The sequence below is a fragment of the Danio rerio genome, chromosome 2 (assembly GCF_049306965.1).
Source record: "Danio rerio strain Tuebingen ecotype United States chromosome 2, GRCz12tu, whole genome shotgun sequence".
NCBI classification, from domain to species: domain Eukaryota; kingdom Metazoa; phylum Chordata; class Actinopteri; order Cypriniformes; family Danionidae; genus Danio; species Danio rerio.
The window spans coordinates 16,721,897-16,741,344 of NC_133177.1; the positions used below are offsets into that span (position 1 = coordinate 16,721,897).

Consider the following 19,448-nt stretch of genomic DNA (forward strand, 5'->3'; position numbering starts at 1 on the left):
AAGCGGTGAACAGCAGAACTAGATTGCATGAAATTTAACATAACGTTAGATTGAATGTAGGGACTTGCGCTTCTTTGCGATTAGGTATCTGTCTTATGCGCTCGTTTAGACAGTGAGCATGAACAACCCTCTTGGCAGGATCCTCTTATTCTAGTCCATGAGCCACGATGCACATATTGCAACTCAGGGAGGAAAAAAAAATAAATAAAAAAAATCCATCCAAAATTCCCAATCAGGACCTAAGTCTGACCTGGGGGATGGTGGGTCCAGAGAGCTGTGGAGAGGATAATTCCCAATCAGGACCCAAGTCTGACCTGGGGGATGGTGGGTCCAGAGAGCTGTGCAGAGGATTTGAAAAATGGCAAAGCATGAAACCCCCGCTCCTGTCGCATTCACCCAGGGTCCAAAGCGCCGGGCCGGGGCCCCAACTCCCAGCCTACGTGTGGGGACGTCCCGCGCCTAGAGGTACATGCCCCTTTGGGGCACCAGCGGCACGCAAGGCTGGCACCTGCGGTTAACCAAGTCAATGTTCCCGGGCTTAAGTTTGGGCTACCCGGGCACTGCTGGAGAACAGGTGTTCCTCCAGGGTCCCCCACAGGGCAGGTGCTTGCCCCCAGAGAGGGTGAAGATTACCCAGCCAGAGTCAAGGCCAGTGCGGGCAAGGAAAAACGCTCCGGAAAGGGGGGCCCTTAGGAGCTTAAGCGTATCCCCGGGAAAGGGTGACTGATTTCCGGCCAAGCTGGATTGGAAGAAAGGCTCTGGAAGTCCTTCCCATGGAAGGGTCCCTTAAGAGCTGGGTCTGACCCTAAAAAAGGTGATGGTTTCCCGCTAATTGTGGCCATGGAAGTCCTTCCAGGGCGCTTTTGAGAGCTAAAACACACCCCAGAAAGAGTGACCGATTCCTGCTGATTATGGTGGCTCAAGTGGGCATGGAAGAATCGCCCTGGAAGTCCTTCCCACTGGTCCCTTGAGTAGCCGAAGCTGCCCCAGAAAGGGTGACAGATTGCCGCTTGTGGAGGCATCTCGTTTGGGCTTGGAAGAAACGCCCTGGAGGTCTGTTCTTGGGGCCCTTCCAGAGGTCTAGCTGCCCCAGAAAGAGTGACTGATTCCCGCCTATTGTGGCAGCTCGTTTGGGCTTGGAAGAAACGCCCTGGAGGTCTTGTTCTTGGGGTCCTTCAAGAGGTCTAGCTGCCCCAGAAAGAGTGACTGATTCCCGCCTATTGTGGCAGTTGCTGGCAGCTTGTTTTGGCATTCAAGAAACCCTCCATAAGTCTTACCCAGGGGTCCCTTTGGAGCTGAAGCTGCCCCAGACAGGGTGACTGACTCCCGCTTATTGTGGCAGCTCAATTGGGCATGGAAGAAACGCCCTGGAGGTCTTGTTCTTGGGGCCCTTCAAGAGCTCAAGCTGCCCCAGAAAGAGTGACTGATTCCTGCCAGTTGCTGGCAGCTCGTTTTGGCATTCAAGAAACCCTCCGCAAGTCTTACCCAGGGGTCCCTTTAGAGCTGAAGCTGCCCCAGAAAGAGTGACTCCTTCCCCGCTGACTGTGGTGGCTCAAGTGGGCATGGAAGAATCACCCTGGACGTCCTTCCCAATGGTCCCTTGGGCAGCTGAAGCTGCCCCAGACAGGGTGACTGATTCCTGCTAGTTGGGGCAGCACGTTTGGGCATGGAAGAAACGCCCTGGAGGTCTGTTCTTGGGGCCCTTCCAGAGGTCTAGCTGCCCCAGAAAGAGTGACTGATTCCCGCCTATTGTGGCAGCTCGTTTGGGCTTGGAAGAAACGCCCTGGAGGTCTTGTTCTTGGGGTCCTTCAAGAGCTCAAGCTGCCCCAGAAAGAGTGACTGATTCCCGCCTATTGTGGCAGTTGCTGGCAGCTTGTTTTGGCATTCAAGAAACCCTCCATAAGTCTTACCCAGGGGTCCCTTTGGAGCTGAAGCTGCCCCAGACAGGGTGACTGACTCCCGCTTATTGTGGCAGCTCAATTGGGCATGGAAGAAACGCCCTGGAGGTCTTGTTCTTGGGGCCCTTCAAGAGCTCAAGCTGCCCCAGAAAGAGTGACTGATTCCTGCCAGTTGCTGGCAGCTCGTTTTGGCATTCAAGAAACCCTCCGCAAGTCTTACCCAGGGGTCCCTTTAGAGCTGAAGCTGCCCCAGAAAGAGTGACTCCTTCCCCGCTGACTGTGGTGGCTCAAGTGGGCATGGAAGAATCACCCTGGACGTCCTTCCCAATGGTCCCTTGGGCAGCTGAAGCTGCCCCAGACAGGGTGACTGATTCCTGCTAGTTGGGGCAGCACGTTTGGGCATGGAAGAAACGCCCTGGAGGTCTGTTCTTGGGGCCCTTCCAGAGGTCTAGCTGCCCCAGAAAGAGTGACTGATTCCCGCCTATTGTGGCAGCTCGTTTGGGCTTGGAAGAAACGCCCTGGAGGTCTTGTTCTTGGGGTCCTTCAAGAGCTCAAGCTGCCCCAGRAAGAGTGACTGATTCCTGCCAGTTGCTGGCAGCTCGTTTTGGCATTCAAGAAACCCTCCACAAGTCTTACCCAGGGGTCCCTTTAGAGCTGAAGCTGCCCCAGAAAGAGTGACTCCTTCCCCGCTGACTGTGGTGGCTCAAGTGGGCATGGAAGAATCACCCTGGAGGTCCTTCCCAGGGGTCCCTTAAGTAGCTGAGGCTGCCCCAGAAAGAGTGACTGATTCCTGCCAGTTGGGGCAGCTCCTTTGGGCATGGAAGAAATGCCCTGGAGGTCTTTTCTTGGGGTCCTTCAAGAGCTCAAGCTGCCCCGGAAAGAGTGACTGATTCCTGCCAATTGCTGGCAGCTCGTTTGGGCATGGAAGAAATGCCCTGGAGGTATTCTCTTGGGCTCCTTCAAGAGATCAAGCTGCCCCGGAAAGAGTGACATATTCCTGCCAGTTGCTGGCAGCTCGTTAGGGCATTCAAGAAACCCTCTGGAAGTCTTTCCCAGGGGTCCATTTTGAGCTGAAGCCGCCCCCGGAAAGAGTGACTGATTCCCCGCCGACTGTGGTGGCTCAAGTGGGCATGGAAGAAACACCCTGGAGGTCTTTTCTTGGGCTACTTCACGAGCTCAAGCTGTCCCAGAAAGAGTGACTGATCCCTGCCAGGAGCTGGCAGCTCGCGTGGGCGTTCAAGAAGCCCCCTGGAAGTCTTTTTCCAGGGTTCCCTTCAGAGCTGAAGCTGCCCCCGGAAAGAGTGGCTGGTTCCTGCCAATTGCTGGCAGCTCGTTCGGGCACGCAAGAAACTCTCTGGAGGTCTTTCCCAGGGTTCCCTTTAGAGCTGAAGCTGCCCCAAAAAGAGTGACTGATTCCCGCTGATTGTGGTGGCTCAAGTGGGCATGAAAGAATCACCCTGGAGGTCCTTCCCAATGGTCCCTTAAGTAGCTGAAGCTACCCCACAAAGAGTGACTGATTCCTGCTAGTTGGGGCAGCTCCTTTGGGCATGGAAGAAATGCCCTGGAGGTCTTTTCTTGGGGTCCTTCAAGAGCTCAAGCTGCCCCAGAAAGAGTGACTGATTCCTGCCAGTTGCTGGCAGCTCGTTTTGGCATTCAAGAAACCCTCCGCAAGTCTTACCCAGGGGTCCCTTTAGAGCTGAAGCTGCCCCAGAAAGAGTGACTCCTTCCCCGCTGACTGTGGTGGCTCAAGTGGGCATGGAAGAATCACCCTGGAGGTCCTTCCCAGGGGTCCCTTAAGTAGCTGAGGCTGCCCCAGAAAGAGTGACTGATTCCTGCTAGTTGGGGCAGCTCGTTTGGGATTGGAAGAAATGCCCTGGAGGTCTTTTCTTGGGCTCCTTCAAGAGCTCAAGCTGCCCCAGAAGGAGTGACTGATGTGGTGGCTCACGCGGGCATGGAAGAAATGCCATGCAAGTCCTTTCCAGGGGTTCCTTTAGAGCTGGAGCTGCCCCAAAAAAGAGTCACTGATTCCCGCTGACTGTGGTGGCTCATACGGGCATGGAAGTCTTTTCCCAAGGCTCAAGCAGGTAAAGGAAGACAGGTTGATCTCCGAGGCCGGCCCAGACAAAATCCTGGTCTGGACTTCTGAAGGGGGGATGGCAACTACACTGACTTGGTCGGAAAAGTCTCTCAAACAGGGGCTTTTCAAGTACCCTCATTGGGCACCAGCGGCCCATAGTCACGTCTCTTTGCCGTATTCAAGCTTGGAGTTTGTTTTTGGTCACCAACGGCTCTTAGTTAAGCCTAAAATGTTATGTCTGTCTGTCTGTCAGCAAATGTGCTGGAGGTTTAAGGGTTAAAAATTAGTACCTGTTATGCTTGCCGACATTGTATTATTTGTGGCGTAGATTGCGGCTCCTACTGCTGACAGTTTGTGGGTATYGCTTCTCGGCCTTTTGGCTAAGATCAAGTGTAGTATCTGTTCTTATCAGTTTAATATCTGATACGTGCCCTACCCGGGCACTATATATTAAATTGATTTTTGCAGCTGGGAGATGGGTTAGGGGCTTGCTCCACCCACTCCACGCATCGACCTGGTATTGCAGTACCTCCGGGAACGGTGCACTCATTAAGCGGTGAACAGCAGAACTAGATTGCATGAAATTTAACATAACGTTAGATTGAATGTAGGGACTTGCGCTTCTTTGCGATTAGGTATCTGTCTTATGCGCTCGTTTAGACAGTGAGCATGAACAACCCTCTTGGCAGGATCCTCTTATTCTAGTCCATGAGCCACGATGCACATATTGCAACTCAGGGAGGAAAAAAAAATAAATAAAAAAAATCCATCCAAAATTCCCAATCAGGACCTAAGTCTGACCTGGGGGATGGTGGGTCCAGAGAGCTGTGGAGAGGATAATTCCCAATCAGGACCCAAGTCTGACCTGGGGGATGGTGGGTCCAGAGAGCTGTGCAGAGGATTTGAAAAATGGCAAAGCATGAAACCCCCGCTCCTGTCGCATTCACCCAGGGTCCAAAGCGCCGGGCCGGGGCCCCAACTCCCAGCCTACGTGTGGGGACGTCCCGCGCCTAGAGGTACATGCCCCTTTGGGGCACCAGCGGCACGCAAGGCTGGCACCTGCGGTTAACCAAGTCAATGTTCCCGGGCTTAAGTTTGGGCTACCCGGGCACTGCTGGAGAACAGGTGTTCCTCCAGGGTCCCCCACAGGGCAGGTGCTTGCCCCCAGAGAGGGTGAAGATTACCCAGCCAGAGTCAAGGCCAGTGCGGGCAAGGAAAAACGCTCCGGAAAGGGGGGCCCTTAGGAGCTTAAGCGTATCCCCGGGAAAGGGTGACTGATTTCCGGCCAAGCTGGATTGGAAGAAAGGCTCTGGAAGTCCTTCCCATGGAAGGGTCCCTTAAGAGCTGGGTCTGACCCTAAAAAAGGTGATGGTTTCCCGCTAATTGTGGCCATGGAAGTCCTTCCAGGGCGCTTTTGAGAGCTAAAACACACCCCAGAAAGAGTGACCGATTCCTGCTGATTATGGTGGCTCAAGTGGGCATGGAAGAATCGCCCTGGAAGTCCTTCCCACTGGTCCCTTGAGTAGCCGAAGCTGCCCCAGAAAGGGTGACTGATTGCCGCTTGTGGAGGCATCTCGTTTGGGCTTGGAAGAAACGCCCTGGAGGTCTGTTCTTGGGGCCCTTCCAGAGGTCTAGCTGCCCCAGAAAGAGTGACTGATTCCCGCCTATTGTGGCAGCTCGTTTGGGCTTGGAAGAAACGCCCTGGAGGTCTTGTTCTTGGGGTCCTTCAAGAGGTCTAGCTGCCCCAGAAAGAGTGACTGATTCCCGCCTATTGTGGCAGTTGCTGGCAGCTTGTTTTGGCATTCAAGAAACCCTCCATAAGTCTTACCCAGGGGTCCCTTTGGAGCTGAAGCTGCCCCAGACAGGGTGACTGACTCCCGCTTATTGTGGCAGCTCAATTGGGCATGGAAGAAACGCCCTGGAGGTCTTGTTCTTGGGGCCCTTCAAGAGCTCAAGCTGCCCCAGAAAGAGTGACTGATTCCTGCCAGTTGCTGGCAGCTCGTTTTGGCATTCAAGAAACCCTCCGCAAGTCTTACCCAGGGGTCCCTTTAGAGCTGAAGCTGCCCCAGAAAGAGTGACTCCTTCCCCGCTGACTGTGGTGGCTCAAGTGGGCATGGAAGAATCACCCTGGACGTCCTTCCCAATGGTCCCTTGGGCAGCTGAAGCTGCCCCAGACAGGGTGACTGATTCCTGCTAGTTGGGGCAGCACGTTTGGGCATGGAAGAAACGCCCTGGAGGTCTGTTCTTGGGGCCCTTCCAGAGGTCTAGCTGCCCCAGAAAGAGTGACTGATTCCCGCCTATTGTGGCAGCTCGTTTGGGCTTGGAAGAAACGCCCTGGAGGTCTTGTTCTTGGGGTCCTTCAAGAGCTCAAGCTGCCCCAGAAAGAGTGACTGATTCCCGCCTATTGTGGCAGTTGCTGGCAGCTTGTTTTGGCATTCAAGAAACCCTCCATAAGTCTTACCCAGGGGTCCCTTTGGAGCTGAAGCTGCCCCAGACAGGGTGACTGACTCCCGCTTATTGTGGCAGCTCAATTGGGCATGGAAGAAACGCCCTGGAGGTCTTGTTCTTGGGGCCCTTCAAGAGCTCAAGCTGCCCCAGAAAGAGTGACTGATTCCTGCCAGTTGCTGGCAGCTCGTTTTGGCATTCAAGAAACCCTCCGCAAGTCTTACCCAGGGGTCCCTTTAGAGCTGAAGCTGCCCCAGAAAGAGTGACTCCTTCCCCGCTGACTGTGGTGGCTCAAGTGGGCATGGAAGAATCACCCTGGACGTCCTTCCCAATGGTCCCTTGGGCAGCTGAAGCTGCCCCAGACAGGGTGACTGATTCCTGCTAGTTGGGGCAGCACGTTTGGGCATGGAAGAAACGCCCTGGAGGTCTGTTCTTGGGGCCCTTCCAGAGGTCTAGCTGCCCCAGAAAGAGTGACTGATTCCCGCCTATTGTGGCAGCTCGTTTGGGCTTGGAAGAAACGCCCTGGAGGTCTTGTTCTTGGGGTCCTTCAAGAGCTCAAGCTGCCCCAGAAAGAGTGACTGATTCCTGCCAGTTGCTGGCAGCTCGTTTTGGCATTCAAGAAACCCTCCACAAGTCTTACCCAGGGGTCCCTTTAGAGCTGAAGCTGCCCCAGAAAGAGTGACTCCTTCCCCGCTGACTGTGGTGGCTCAAGTGGGCATGGAAGAATCACCCTGGAGGTCCTTCCCAGGGGTCCCTTAAGTAGCTGAGGCTGCCCCAGAAAGAGTGACTGATTCCTGCCAGTTGGGGCAGCTCCTTTGGGCATGGAAGAAATGCCCTGGAGGTCTTTTCTTGGGGTCCTTCAAGAGCTCAAGCTGCCCCGGAAAGAGTGACTGATTCCTGCCAATTGCTGGCAGCTCGTTTGGGCATGGAAGAAATGCCCTGGAGGTATTCTCTTGGGCTCCTTCAAGAGATCAAGCTGCCCCGGAAAGAGTGACATATTCCTGCCAGTTGCTGGCAGCTCGTTAGGGCATTCAAGAAACCCTCTGGAAGTCTTTCCCAGGGGTCCATTTTGAGCTGAAGCCGCCCCCGGAAAGAGTGACTGATTCCCCGCCGACTGTGGTGGCTCAAGTGGGCATGGAAGAAACACCCTGGAGGTCTTTTCTTGGGCTACTTCACGAGCTCAAGCTGTCCCAGAAAGAGTGACTGATCCCTGCCAGGAGCTGGCAGCTCGCGTGGGCGTTCAAGAAGCCCCCTGGAAGTCTTTTTCCAGGGTTCCCTTCAGAGCTGAAGCTGCCCCCGGAAAGAGTGGCTGGTTCCTGCCAATTGCTGGCAGCTCGTTCGGGCACGCAAGAAACTCTCTGGAGGTCTTTCCCAGGGTTCCCTTTAGAGCTGAAGCTGCCCCAAAAAGAGTGACTGATTCCCGCTGATTGTGGTGGCTCAAGTGGGCATGAAAGAATCACCCTGGAGGTCCTTCCCAATGGTCCCTTAAGTAGCTGAAGCTACCCCACAAAGAGTGACTGATTCCTGCTAGTTGGGGCAGCTCCTTTGGGCATGGAAGAAATGCCCTGGAGGTCTTTTCTTGGGGTCCTTCAAGAGCTCAAGCTGCCCCAGAAAGAGTGACTGATTCCTGCCAGTTGCTGGCAGCTCGTTTTGGCATTCAAGAAACCCTCCGCAAGTCTTACCCAGGGGTCCCTTTAGAGCTGAAGCTGCCCCAGAAAGAGTGACTCCTTCCCCGCTGACTGTGGTGGCTCAAGTGGGCATGGAAGAATCACCCTGGAGGTCCTTCCCAGGGGTCCCTTAAGTAGCTGAGGCTGCCCCAGAAAGAGTGACTGATTCCTGCTAGTTGGGGCAGCTCGTTTGGGATTGGAAGAAATGCCCTGGAGGTCTTTTCTTGGGCTCCTTCAAGAGCTCAAGCTGCCCCAGAAGGAGTGACTGATGTGGTGGCTCACGCGGGCATGGAAGAAATGCCATGCAAGTCCTTTCCAGGGGTTCCTTTAGAGCTGGAGCTGCCCCAAAAAAGAGTCACTGATTCCCGCTGACTGTGGTGGCTCATACGGGCATGGAAGTCTTTTCCCAAGGCTCAAGCAGGTAAAGGAAGACAGGTTGATCTCCGAGGCCGGCCCAGACAAAATCCTGGTCTGGACTTCTGAAGGGGGGATGGCAACTACACTGACTTGGTCGGAAAAGTCTCTCAAACAGGGGCTTTTCAAGTACCCTCATTGGGCACCAGCGGCCCATAGTCACGTCTCTTTGCCGTATTCAAGCTTGGAGTTTGTTTTTGGTCACCAACGGCTCTTAGTTAAGCCTAAAATGTTATGTCTGTCTGTCTGTCAGCAAATGTGCTGGAGGTTTAAGGGTTAAAAATTAGTACCTGTTATGCTTGCCGACATTGTATTATTTGTGGCGTAGATTGCGGCTCCTACTGCTGACAGTTTGTGGGTATCGCTTCTCGGCCTTTTGGCTAAGATCAAGTGTAGTATCTGTTCTTATCAGTTTAATATCTGATACGTGCCCTACCCGGGCACTATATATTAAATTGATTTTTGCAGCTGGGAGATGGGTTAGGGGCTTGCTCCACCCACTCCACGCATCGACCTGGTATTGCAGTACCTCCGGGAACGGTGCACTCATTAAGCGGTGAACAGCAGAACTAGATTGCATGAAATTTAACATAACGTTAGATTGAATGTAGGGACTTGCGCTTCTTTGCGATTAGGTATCTGTCTTATGCGCTCGTTTAGACAGTGAGCATGAACAACCCTCTTGGCAGGATCCTCTTATTCTAGTCCATGAGCCACGATGCACATATTGCAACTCAGGGAGGAAAAAAAAATAAATAAAAAAAATCCATCCAAAATTCCCAATCAGGACCTAAGTCTGACCTGGGGGATGGTGGGTCCAGAGAGCTGTGGAGAGGATAATTCCCAATCAGGACCCAAGTCTGACCTGGGGGATGGTGGGTCCAGAGAGCTGTGCAGAGGATTTGAAAAATGGCAAAGCATGAAACCCCCGCTCCTGTCGCATTCACCCAGGGTCCAAAGCGCCGGGCCGGGGCCCCAACTCCCAGCCTACGTGTGGGGACGTCCCGCGCCTAGAGGTACATGCCCCTTTGGGGCACCAGCGGCACGCAAGGCTGGCACCTGCGGTTAACCAAGTCAATGTTCCCGGGCTTAAGTTTGGGCTACCCGGGCACTGCTGGAGAACAGGTGTTCCTCCAGGGTCCCCCACAGGGCAGGTGCTTGCCCCCAGAGAGGGTGAAGATTACCCAGCCAGAGTCAAGGCCAGTGCGGGCAAGGAAAAACGCTCCGGAAAGGGGGGCCCTTAGGAGCTTAAGCGTATCCCCGGGAAAGGGTGACTGATTTCCGGCCAAGCTGGATTGGAAGAAAGGCTCTGGAAGTCCTTCCCATGGAAGGGTCCCTTAAGAGCTGGGTCTGACCCTAAAAAAGGTGATGGTTTCCCGCTAATTGTGGCCATGGAAGTCCTTCCAGGGCGCTTTTGAGAGCTAAAACACACCCCAGAAAGAGTGACCGATTCCTGCTGATTATGGTGGCTCAAGTGGGCATGGAAGAATCGCCCTGGAAGTCCTTCCCACTGGTCCCTTGAGTAGCCGAAGCTGCCCCAGAAAGGGTGACTGATTGCCGCTTGTGGAGGCATCTCGTTTGGGCTTGGAAGAAACGCCCTGGAGGTCTGTTCTTGGGGCCCTTCCAGAGGTCTAGCTGCCCCAGAAAGAGTGACTGATTCCCGCCTATTGTGGCAGCTCGTTTGGGCTTGGAAGAAACGCCCTGGAGGTCTTGTTCTTGGGGTCCTTCAAGAGGTCTAGCTGCCCCAGAAAGAGTGACTGATTCCCGCCTATTGTGGCAGTTGCTGGCAGCTTGTTTTGGCATTCAAGAAACCCTCCATAAGTCTTACCCAGGGGTCCCTTTGGAGCTGAAGCTGCCCCAGACAGGGTGACTGACTCCCGCTTATTGTGGCAGCTCAATTGGGCATGGAAGAAACGCCCTGGAGGTCTTGTTCTTGGGGCCCTTCAAGAGCTCAAGCTGCCCCAGAAAGAGTGACTGATTCCTGCCAGTTGCTGGCAGCTCGTTTTGGCATTCAAGAAACCCTCCGCAAGTCTTACCCAGGGGTCCCTTTAGAGCTGAAGCTGCCCCAGAAAGAGTGACTCCTTCCCCGCTGACTGTGGTGGCTCAAGTGGGCATGGAAGAATCACCCTGGACGTCCTTCCCAATGGTCCCTTGGGCAGCTGAAGCTGCCCCAGACAGGGTGACTGATTCCTGCTAGTTGGGGCAGCACGTTTGGGCATGGAAGAAACGCCCTGGAGGTCTGTTCTTGGGGCCCTTCCAGAGGTCTAGCTGCCCCAGAAAGAGTGACTGATTCCCGCCTATTGTGGCAGCTCGTTTGGGCTTGGAAGAAACGCCCTGGAGGTCTTGTTCTTGGGGTCCTTCAAGAGGTCTAGCTGCCCCAGAAAGAGTGACTGATTCCCGCCTATTGTGGCAGTTGCTGGCAGCTTGTTTTGGCATTCAAGAAACCCTCCATAAGTCTTACCCAGGGGTCCCTTTGGAGCTGAAGCTGCCCCAGACAGGGTGACTGACTCCCGCTTATTGTGGCAGCTCAATTGGGCATGGAAGAAACGCCCTGGAGGTCTTGTTCTTGGGGCCCTTCAAGAGCTCAAGCTGCCCCAGAAAGAGTGACTGATTCCTGCCAGTTGCTGGCAGCTCGTTTTGGCATTCAAGAAACCCTCCGCAAGTCTTACCCAGGGGTCCCTTTAGAGCTGAAGCTGCCCCAGAAAGAGTGACTCCTTCCCCGCTGACTGTGGTGGCTCAAGTGGGCATGGAAGAATCACCCTGGACGTCCTTCCCAATGGTCCCTTGGGCAGCTGAAGCTGCCCCAGACAGGGTGACTGATTCCTGCTAGTTGGGGCAGCACGTTTGGGCATGGAAGAAACGCCCTGGAGGTCTGTTCTTGGGGCCCTTCCAGAGGTCTAGCTGCCCCAGAAAGAGTGACTGATTCCCGCCTATTGTGGCAGCTCGTTTGGGCTTGGAAGAAACGCCCTGGAGGTCTTGTTCTTGGGGTCCTTCAAGAGCTCAAGCTGCCCCAGAAAGAGTGACTGATTCCTGCCAGTTGCTGGCAGCTCGTTTTGGCATTCAAGAAACCCTCCACAAGTCTTACCCAGGGGTCCCTTTAGAGCTGAAGCTGCCCCAGAAAGAGTGACTCCTTCCCCGCTGACTGTGGTGGCTCAAGTGGGCATGGAAGAATCACCCTGGAGGTCCTTCCCAGGGGTCCCTTAAGTAGCTGAGGCTGCCCCAGAAAGAGTGACTGATTCCTGCCAGTTGGGGCAGCTCCTTTGGGCATGGAAGAAATGCCCTGGAGGTCTTTTCTTGGGGTCCTTCAAGAGCTCAAGCTGCCCCGGAAAGAGTGACTGATTCCTGCCAATTGCTGGCAGCTCGTTTGGGCATGGAAGAAATGCCCTGGAGGTATTCTCTTGGGCTCCTTCAAGAGATCAAGCTGCCCCGGAAAGAGTGACATATTCCTGCCAGTTGCTGGCAGCTCGTTAGGGCATTCAAGAAACCCTCTGGAAGTCTTTCCCAGGGGTCCATTTTGAGCTGAAGCCGCCCCCGGAAAGAGTGACTGATTCCCCGCCGACTGTGGTGGCTCAAGTGGGCATGGAAGAAACACCCTGGAGGTCTTTTCTTGGGCTACTTCACGAGCTCAAGCTGTCCCAGAAAGAGTGACTGATCCCTGCCAGGAGCTGGCAGCTCGCGTGGGCGTTCAAGAAGCCCCCTGGAAGTCTTTTTCCAGGGTTCCCTTCAGAGCTGAAGCTGCCCCCGGAAAGAGTGGCTGGTTCCTGCCAATTGCTGGCAGCTCGTTCGGGCACGCAAGAAACTCTCTGGAGGTCTTTCCCAGGGTTCCCTTTAGAGCTGAAGCTGCCCCAAAAAGAGTGACTGATTCCCGCTGATTGTGGTGGCTCAAGTGGGCATGAAAGAATCACCCTGGAGGTCCTTCCCAATGGTCCCTTAAGTAGCTGAAGCTACCCCACAAAGAGTGACTGATTCCTGCTAGTTGGGGCAGCTCCTTTGGGCATGGAAGAAATGCCCTGGAGGTCTTTTCTTGGGGTCCTTCAAGAGCTCAAGCTGCCCCAGAAAGAGTGACTGATTCCTGCCAGTTGCTGGCAGCTCGTTTTGGCATTCAAGAAACCCTCCGCAAGTCTTACCCAGGGGTCCCTTTAGAGCTGAAGCTGCCCCAGAAAGAGTGACTCCTTCCCCGCTGACTGTGGTGGCTCAAGTGGGCATGGAAGAATCACCCTGGAGGTCCTTCCCAGGGGTCCCTTAAGTAGCTGAGGCTGCCCCAGAAAGAGTGACTGATTCCTGCTAGTTGGGGCAGCTCGTTTGGGATTGGAAGAAATGCCCTGGAGGTCTTTTCTTGGGCTCCTTCAAGAGCTCAAGCTGCCCCAGAAGGAGTGACTGATGTGGTGGCTCACGCGGGCATGGAAGAAATGCCATGCAAGTCCTTTCCAGGGGTTCCTTTAGAGCTGGAGCTGCCCCAAAAAAGAGTCACTGATTCCCGCTGACTGTGGTGGCTCATACGGGCATGGAAGTCTTTTCCCAAGGCTCAAGCAGGTAAAGGAAGACAGGTTGATCTCCGAGGCCGGCCCAGACAAAATCCTGGTCTGGACTTCTGAAGGGGGGATGGCAACTACACTGACTTGGTCGGAAAAGTCTCTCAAACAGGGGCTTTTCAAGTACCCTCATTGGGCACCAGCGGCCCATAGTCACGTCTCTTTGCCGTATTCAAGCTTGGAGTTTGTTTTTGGTCACCAACGGCTCTTAGTTAAGCCTAAAATGTTATGTCTGTCTGTCTGTCAGCAAATGTGCTGGAGGTTTAAGGGTTAAAAATTAGTACCTGTTATGCTTGCCGACATTGTATTATTTGTGGCGTAGATTGCGGCTCCTACTGCTGACAGTTTGTGGGTATCGCTTCTCGGCCTTTTGGCTAAGATCAAGTGTAGTATCTGTTCTTATCAGTTTAATATCTGATACGTGCCCTACCCGGGCACTATATATTAAATTGATTTTTGCAGCTGGGAGATGGGTTAGGGGCTTGCTCCACCCACTCCACGCATCGACCTGGTATTGCAGTACCTCCGGGAACGGTGCACTCATTAAGCGGTGAACAGCAGAACTAGATTGCATGAAATTTAACATAACGTTAGATTGAATGTAGGGACTTGCGCTTCTTTGCGATTAGGTATCTGTCTTATGCGCTCGTTTAGACAGTGAGCATGAACAACCCTCTTGGCAGGATCCTCTTATTCTAGTCCATGAGCCACGATGCACATATTGCAACTCAGGGAGGAAAAAAAAATAAATAAAAAAAATCCATCCAAAATTCCCAATCAGGACCTAAGTCTGACCTGGGGGATGGTGGGTCCAGAGAGCTGTGGAGAGGATAATTCCCAATCAGGACCCAAGTCTGACCTGGGGGATGGTGGGTCCAGAGAGCTGTGGAGAGGATAATTCCCAATCAGGACCTAAGTCTGACCTGGGGGATGGTGGGTCCAGAGAGCTGTGCAGAGGATTTGAAAAATGGCAAAGCATGAAACCCCCGCTCCTGTCGCATTCACCCAGGGTCCAAAGCGCCGGGCCGGGGCCCCAACTCCCAGCCTACGTGTGGGGACGTCCCGCGCCTAGAGGTACATGCCCCTTTGGGGCACCAGCGGCACGCAAGGCTGGCACCTGCGGTTAACCAAGTCAATGTTCCCGGGCTTAAGTTTGGGCTACCCGGGCACTGCTGGAGAACAGGTGTTCCTCCAGGGTCCCCCACAGGGCAGGTGCTTGCCCCCAGAGAGGGTGAAGATTACCCAGCCAGAGTCAAGGCCAGTGCGGGCAAGGAAAAACGCTCCGGAAAGGGGGGCCCTTAGGAGCTTAAGCGTATCCCCGGGAAAGGGTGACTGATTTCCGGCCAAGCTGGATTGGAAGAAAGGCTCTGGAAGTCCTTCCCATGGAAGGGTCCCTTAAGAGCTGGGTCTGACCCTAAAAAAGGTGATGGTTTCCCGCTAATTGTGGCCATGGAAGTCCTTCCAGGGCGCTTTTGAGAGCTAAAACACACCCCAGAAAGAGTGACCGATTCCTGCTGATTATGGTGGCTCAAGTGGGCATGGAAGAATCGCCCTGGAAGTCCTTCCCACTGGTCCCTTGAGTAGCCGAAGCTGCCCCAGAAAGGGTGACTGATTGCCGCTTGTGGAGGCATCTCGTTTGGGCTTGGAAGAAACGCCCTGGAGGTCTGTTCTTGGGGCCCTTCCAGAGGTCTAGCTGCCCCAGAAAGAGTGACTGATTCCCGCCTATTGTGGCAGCTCGTTTGGGCTTGGAAGAAACGCCCTGGAGGTCTTGTTCTTGGGGTCCTTCAAGAGGTCTAGCTGCCCCAGAAAGAGTGACTGATTCCCGCCTATTGTGGCAGTTGCTGGCAGCTTGTTTTGGCATTCAAGAAACCCTCCATAAGTCTTACCCAGGGGTCCCTTTGGAGCTGAAGCTGCCCCAGACAGGGTGACTGACTCCCGCTTATTGTGGCAGCTCAATTGGGCATGGAAGAAACGCCCTGGAGGTCTTGTTCTTGGGGCCCTTCAAGAGCTCAAGCTGCCCCAGAAAGAGTGACTGATTCCTGCCAGTTGCTGGCAGCTCGTTTTGGCATTCAAGAAACCCTCCGCAAGTCTTACCCAGGGGTCCCTTTAGAGCTGAAGCTGCCCCAGAAAGAGTGACTCCTTCCCCGCTGACTGTGGTGGCTCAAGTGGGCATGGAAGAATCACCCTGGACGTCCTTCCCAATGGTCCCTTGGGCAGCTGAAGCTGCCCCAGACAGGGTGACTGATTCCTGCTAGTTGGGGCAGCACGTTTGGGCATGGAAGAAACGCCCTGGAGGTCTGTTCTTGGGGCCCTTCCAGAGGTCTAGCTGCCCCAGAAAGAGTGACTGATTCCCGCCTATTGTGGCAGCTCGTTTGGGCTTGGAAGAAACGCCCTGGAGGTCTTGTTCTTGGGGTCCTTCAAGAGGTCTAGCTGCCCCAGAAAGAGTGACTGATTCCCGCCTATTGTGGCAGTTGCTGGCAGCTTGTTTTGGCATTCAAGAAACCCTCCATAAGTCTTACCCAGGGGTCCCTTTGGAGCTGAAGCTGCCCCAGACAGGGTGACTGACTCCCGCTTATTGTGGCAGCTCAATTGGGCATGGAAGAAACGCCCTGGAGGTCTTGTTCTTGGGGCCCTTCAAGAGCTCAAGCTGCCCCAGAAAGAGTGACTGATTCCTGCCAGTTGCTGGCAGCTCGTTTTGGCATTCAAGAAACCCTCCGCAAGTCTTACCCAGGGGTCCCTTTAGAGCTGAAGCTGCCCCAGAAAGAGTGACTCCTTCCCCGCTGACTGTGGTGGCTCAAGTGGGCATGGAAGAATCACCCTGGACGTCCTTCCCAATGGTCCCTTGGGCAGCTGAAGCTGCCCCAGACAGGGTGACTGATTCCTGCTAGTTGGGGCAGCACGTTTGGGCATGGAAGAAACGCCCTGGAGGTCTGTTCTTGGGGCCCTTCCAGAGGTCTAGCTGCCCCAGAAAGAGTGACTGATTCCCGCCTATTGTGGCAGCTCGTTTGGGCTTGGAAGAAACGCCCTGGAGGTCTTGTTCTTGGGGTCCTTCAAGAGCTCAAGCTGCCCCAGAAAGAGTGACTGATTCCTGCCAGTTGCTGGCAGCTCGTTTTGGCATTCAAGAAACCCTCCACAAGTCTTACCCAGGGGTCCCTTTAGAGCTGAAGCTGCCCCAGAAAGAGTGACTCCTTCCCCGCTGACTGTGGTGGCTCAAGTGGGCATGGAAGAATCACCCTGGAGGTCCTTCCCAGGGGTCCCTTAAGTAGCTGAGGCTGCCCCAGAAAGAGTGACTGATTCCTGCCAGTTGGGGCAGCTCCTTTGGGCATGGAAGAAATGCCCTGGAGGTCTTTTCTTGGGGTCCTTCAAGAGCTCAAGCTGCCCCGGAAAGAGTGACTGATTCCTGCCAATTGCTGGCAGCTCGTTTGGGCATGGAAGAAATGCCCTGGAGGTATTCTCTTGGGCTCCTTCAAGAGATCAAGCTGCCCCGGAAAGAGTGACATATTCCTGCCAGTTGCTGGCAGCTCGTTAGGGCATTCAAGAAACCCTCTGGAAGTCTTTCCCAGGGGTCCATTTTGAGCTGAAGCCGCCCCCGGAAAGAGTGACTGATTCCCCGCCGACTGTGGTGGCTCAAGTGGGCATGGAAGAAACACCCTGGAGGTCTTTTCTTGGGCTACTTCACGAGCTCAAGCTGTCCCAGAAAGAGTGACTGATCCCTGCCAGGAGCTGGCAGCTCGCGTGGGCGTTCAAGAAGCCCCCTGGAAGTCTTTTTCCAGGGTTCCCTTCAGAGCTGAAGCTGCCCCCGGAAAGAGTGGCTGGTTCCTGCCAATTGCTGGCAGCTCGTTCGGGCACGCAAGAAACTCTCTGGAGGTCTTTCCCAGGGTTCCCTTTAGAGCTGAAGCTGCCCCAAAAAGAGTGACTGATTCCCGCTGATTGTGGTGGCTCAAGTGGGCATGAAAGAATCACCCTGGAGGTCCTTCCCAATGGTCCCTTAAGTAGCTGAAGCTACCCCACAAAGAGTGACTGATTCCTGCTAGTTGGGGCAGCTCCTTTGGGCATGGAAGAAATGCCCTGGAGGTCTTTTCTTGGGGTCCTTCAAGAGCTCAAGCTGCCCCAGAAAGAGTGACTGATTCCTGCCAGTTGCTGGCAGCTCGTTTTGGCATTCAAGAAACCCTCCGCAAGTCTTACCCAGGGGTCCCTTTAGAGCTGAAGCTGCCCCAGAAAGAGTGACTCCTTCCCCGCTGACTGTGGTGGCTCAAGTGGGCATGGAAGAATCACCCTGGAGGTCCTTCCCAGGGGTCCCTTAAGTAGCTGAGGCTGCCCCAGAAAGAGTGACTGATTCCTGCTAGTTGGGGCAGCTCGTTTGGGATTGGAAGAAATGCCCTGGAGGTCTTTTCTTGGGCTCCTTCAAGAGCTCAAGCTGCCCCAGAAGGAGTGACTGATGTGGTGGCTCACGCGGGCATGGAAGAAATGCCATGCAAGTCCTTTCCAGGGGTTCCTTTAGAGCTGGAGCTGCCCCAAAAAAGAGTCACTGATTCCCGCTGACTGTGGTGGCTCATACGGGCATGGAAGTCTTTTCCCAAGGCTCAAGCAGGTAAAGGAAGACAGGTTGATCTCCGAGGCCGGCCCAGACAAAATCCTGGTCTGGACTTCTGAAGGGGGGATGGCAACTACACTGACTTGGTCGGAAAAGTCTCTCAAACAGGGGCTTTTCAAGTACCCTCATTGGGCACCAGCGGCCCATAGTCACGTCTCTTTGCCGTATTCAAGCTTGGAGTTTGTTTTTGGTCACCAACGGCTCTTAGTTAAGCCTAAAATGTTATGTCTGTCTGTCTGTCAGCAAATGTGCTGGAGGTTTAAGGGTTAAAAATTAGTACCTGTTATGCTTGCCGACATTGTATTATTTGTGGCGTAGATTGCGGCTCCTACTGCTGACAGTTTGTGGGTATCGCTTCTCGGCCTTTTGGCTAAGATCAAGTGTAGTATCTGTTCTTATCAGTTTAATATCTGATACGTGCCCTACCCGGGCACTATATATTAAATTGATTTTTGCAGCTGGGAGATGGGTTAGGGGCTTGCTCCACCCACTCCACGCATCGACCTGGTATTGCAGTACCTCCGGGAACGGTGCACTCATTAAGCGGTGAACAGCAGAACTAGATTGCATGAAATTTAACATAACGTTAGATTGAATGTAGGGACTTGCGCTTCTTTGCGATTAGGTATCTGTCTTATGCGCTCGTTTAGACAGTGAGCATGAACAACCCTCTTGGCAGGATCCTCTTATTCTAGTCCATGAGCCACGATGCACATATTGCAACTCAGGGAGGAAAAAAAAATAAATAAAAAAAATCCATCCAAAATTCCCAATCAGGACCTAAGTCTGACCTGGGGGATGGTGGGTCCAGAGAGCTGTGGAGAGGATAATTCCCAATCAGGACCCAAGTCTGACCTGGGGGATGGTGGGTCCAGAGAGCTGTGCAGAGGATTTGAAAAATGGCAAAGCATGAAACCCCCGCTCCTGTCGCATTCACCCAGGGTCCAAAGCGCCGGGCCGGGGCCCCAACTCCCAGCCTACGTGTGGGGACGTCCCGCGCCTAGAGGTACATGCCCCTTTGGGGCACCAGCGGCACGCAAGGCTGGCACCTGCGGTTAACCAAGTCAATGTTCCCGGGCTTAAGTTTGGGCTACCCGGGCACTGCTGGAGAACAGGTGTTCCTCCAGGGTCCCCCACAGGGCAGGTGCTTGCCCCCAGAGAGGGTGAAGATTACCCAGCCAGAGTCAAGGCCAGTGCGGGCAAGGAAAAACGCTCCGGAAAGGGGGGCCCTTAGGAGCTTAAGCGTATCCCCGGGAAAGGGTGACTGATTTCCGGCCAAGCTGGATTGGAAGAAAGGCTCTGGAAGTCCTTCCCATGGAAGGGTCCCTTAAGAGCTGGGTCTGACCCTAAAAAAGGTGATGGTTTCCCGCTAATTGTGGCCATGGAAGTCCTTCCAGGGCGCTTTTGAGAGCTAAAACACACCCCAGAAAGAGTGACCGATTCCTGCTGATTATGGTGGCTCAAGTGGGCATGGAAGAATCGCCCTGGAAGTCCTTCCCACTGGTCCCTTGAGTAGCYGAAGCTGCCCCAGAAAGGGTGACTGATTGCCGCTTGTGGAGGCATCTCGTTTGGGCTTGGAAGAAACGCCCTGGAGGTCTGTTCTTGGGGCCCTTCCAGAGGTCTAGCTGCCCCAGAAAGAGTGACTGATTCCCGCCTATTGTGGCAGCTCGTTTGGGCTTGGAAGAAACGCCCTGGAGGTCTTGTTCTTGGGGTCCTTCAAGAGGTCTAGCTGCCCCAGAAAGAGTGACTGATTCCCGCCTATTGTGGCAGTTGCTGGCAGCTTGTTTTGGCATTCAAGAAACCCTCCATAAGTCTTACCCA

The 19,448-nt window shown here is 54.2% G+C and overlaps 4 non-coding genes across 4 annotated transcripts; all 4 read left to right on the top strand.

The window, feature by feature from the left end:
• The first annotated feature begins 4,335 nt into the window (after positions 1-4,335).
• On the top strand, positions 4,336-4,526 carry LOC141379409 (U2 spliceosomal RNA). The gene has a single exon (XR_012396012.1). It is a non-coding gene; the product is annotated as a U2 spliceosomal RNA (small nuclear RNA).
• A 4,335-nt stretch (positions 4,527-8,861) lies between these two features.
• LOC141379338 (U2 spliceosomal RNA) lies at positions 8,862-9,052 on the top strand. The gene has a single exon (XR_012395879.1). It is a non-coding gene; the product is annotated as a U2 spliceosomal RNA (small nuclear RNA).
• Positions 9,053-13,387: 4,335 nt separating this feature from the next.
• On the top strand, positions 13,388-13,578 carry LOC141379340 (U2 spliceosomal RNA). The gene has a single exon (XR_012395882.1). It is a non-coding gene; the product is annotated as a U2 spliceosomal RNA (small nuclear RNA).
• Positions 13,579-17,977: 4,399 nt separating this feature from the next.
• Positions 17,978-18,168, top strand: LOC141379341 (U2 spliceosomal RNA). Its single transcript, XR_012395887.1, has one exon. It is a non-coding gene; the product is annotated as a U2 spliceosomal RNA (small nuclear RNA).
• The last annotated feature ends 1,280 nt before the right edge of the window (positions 18,169-19,448 follow it).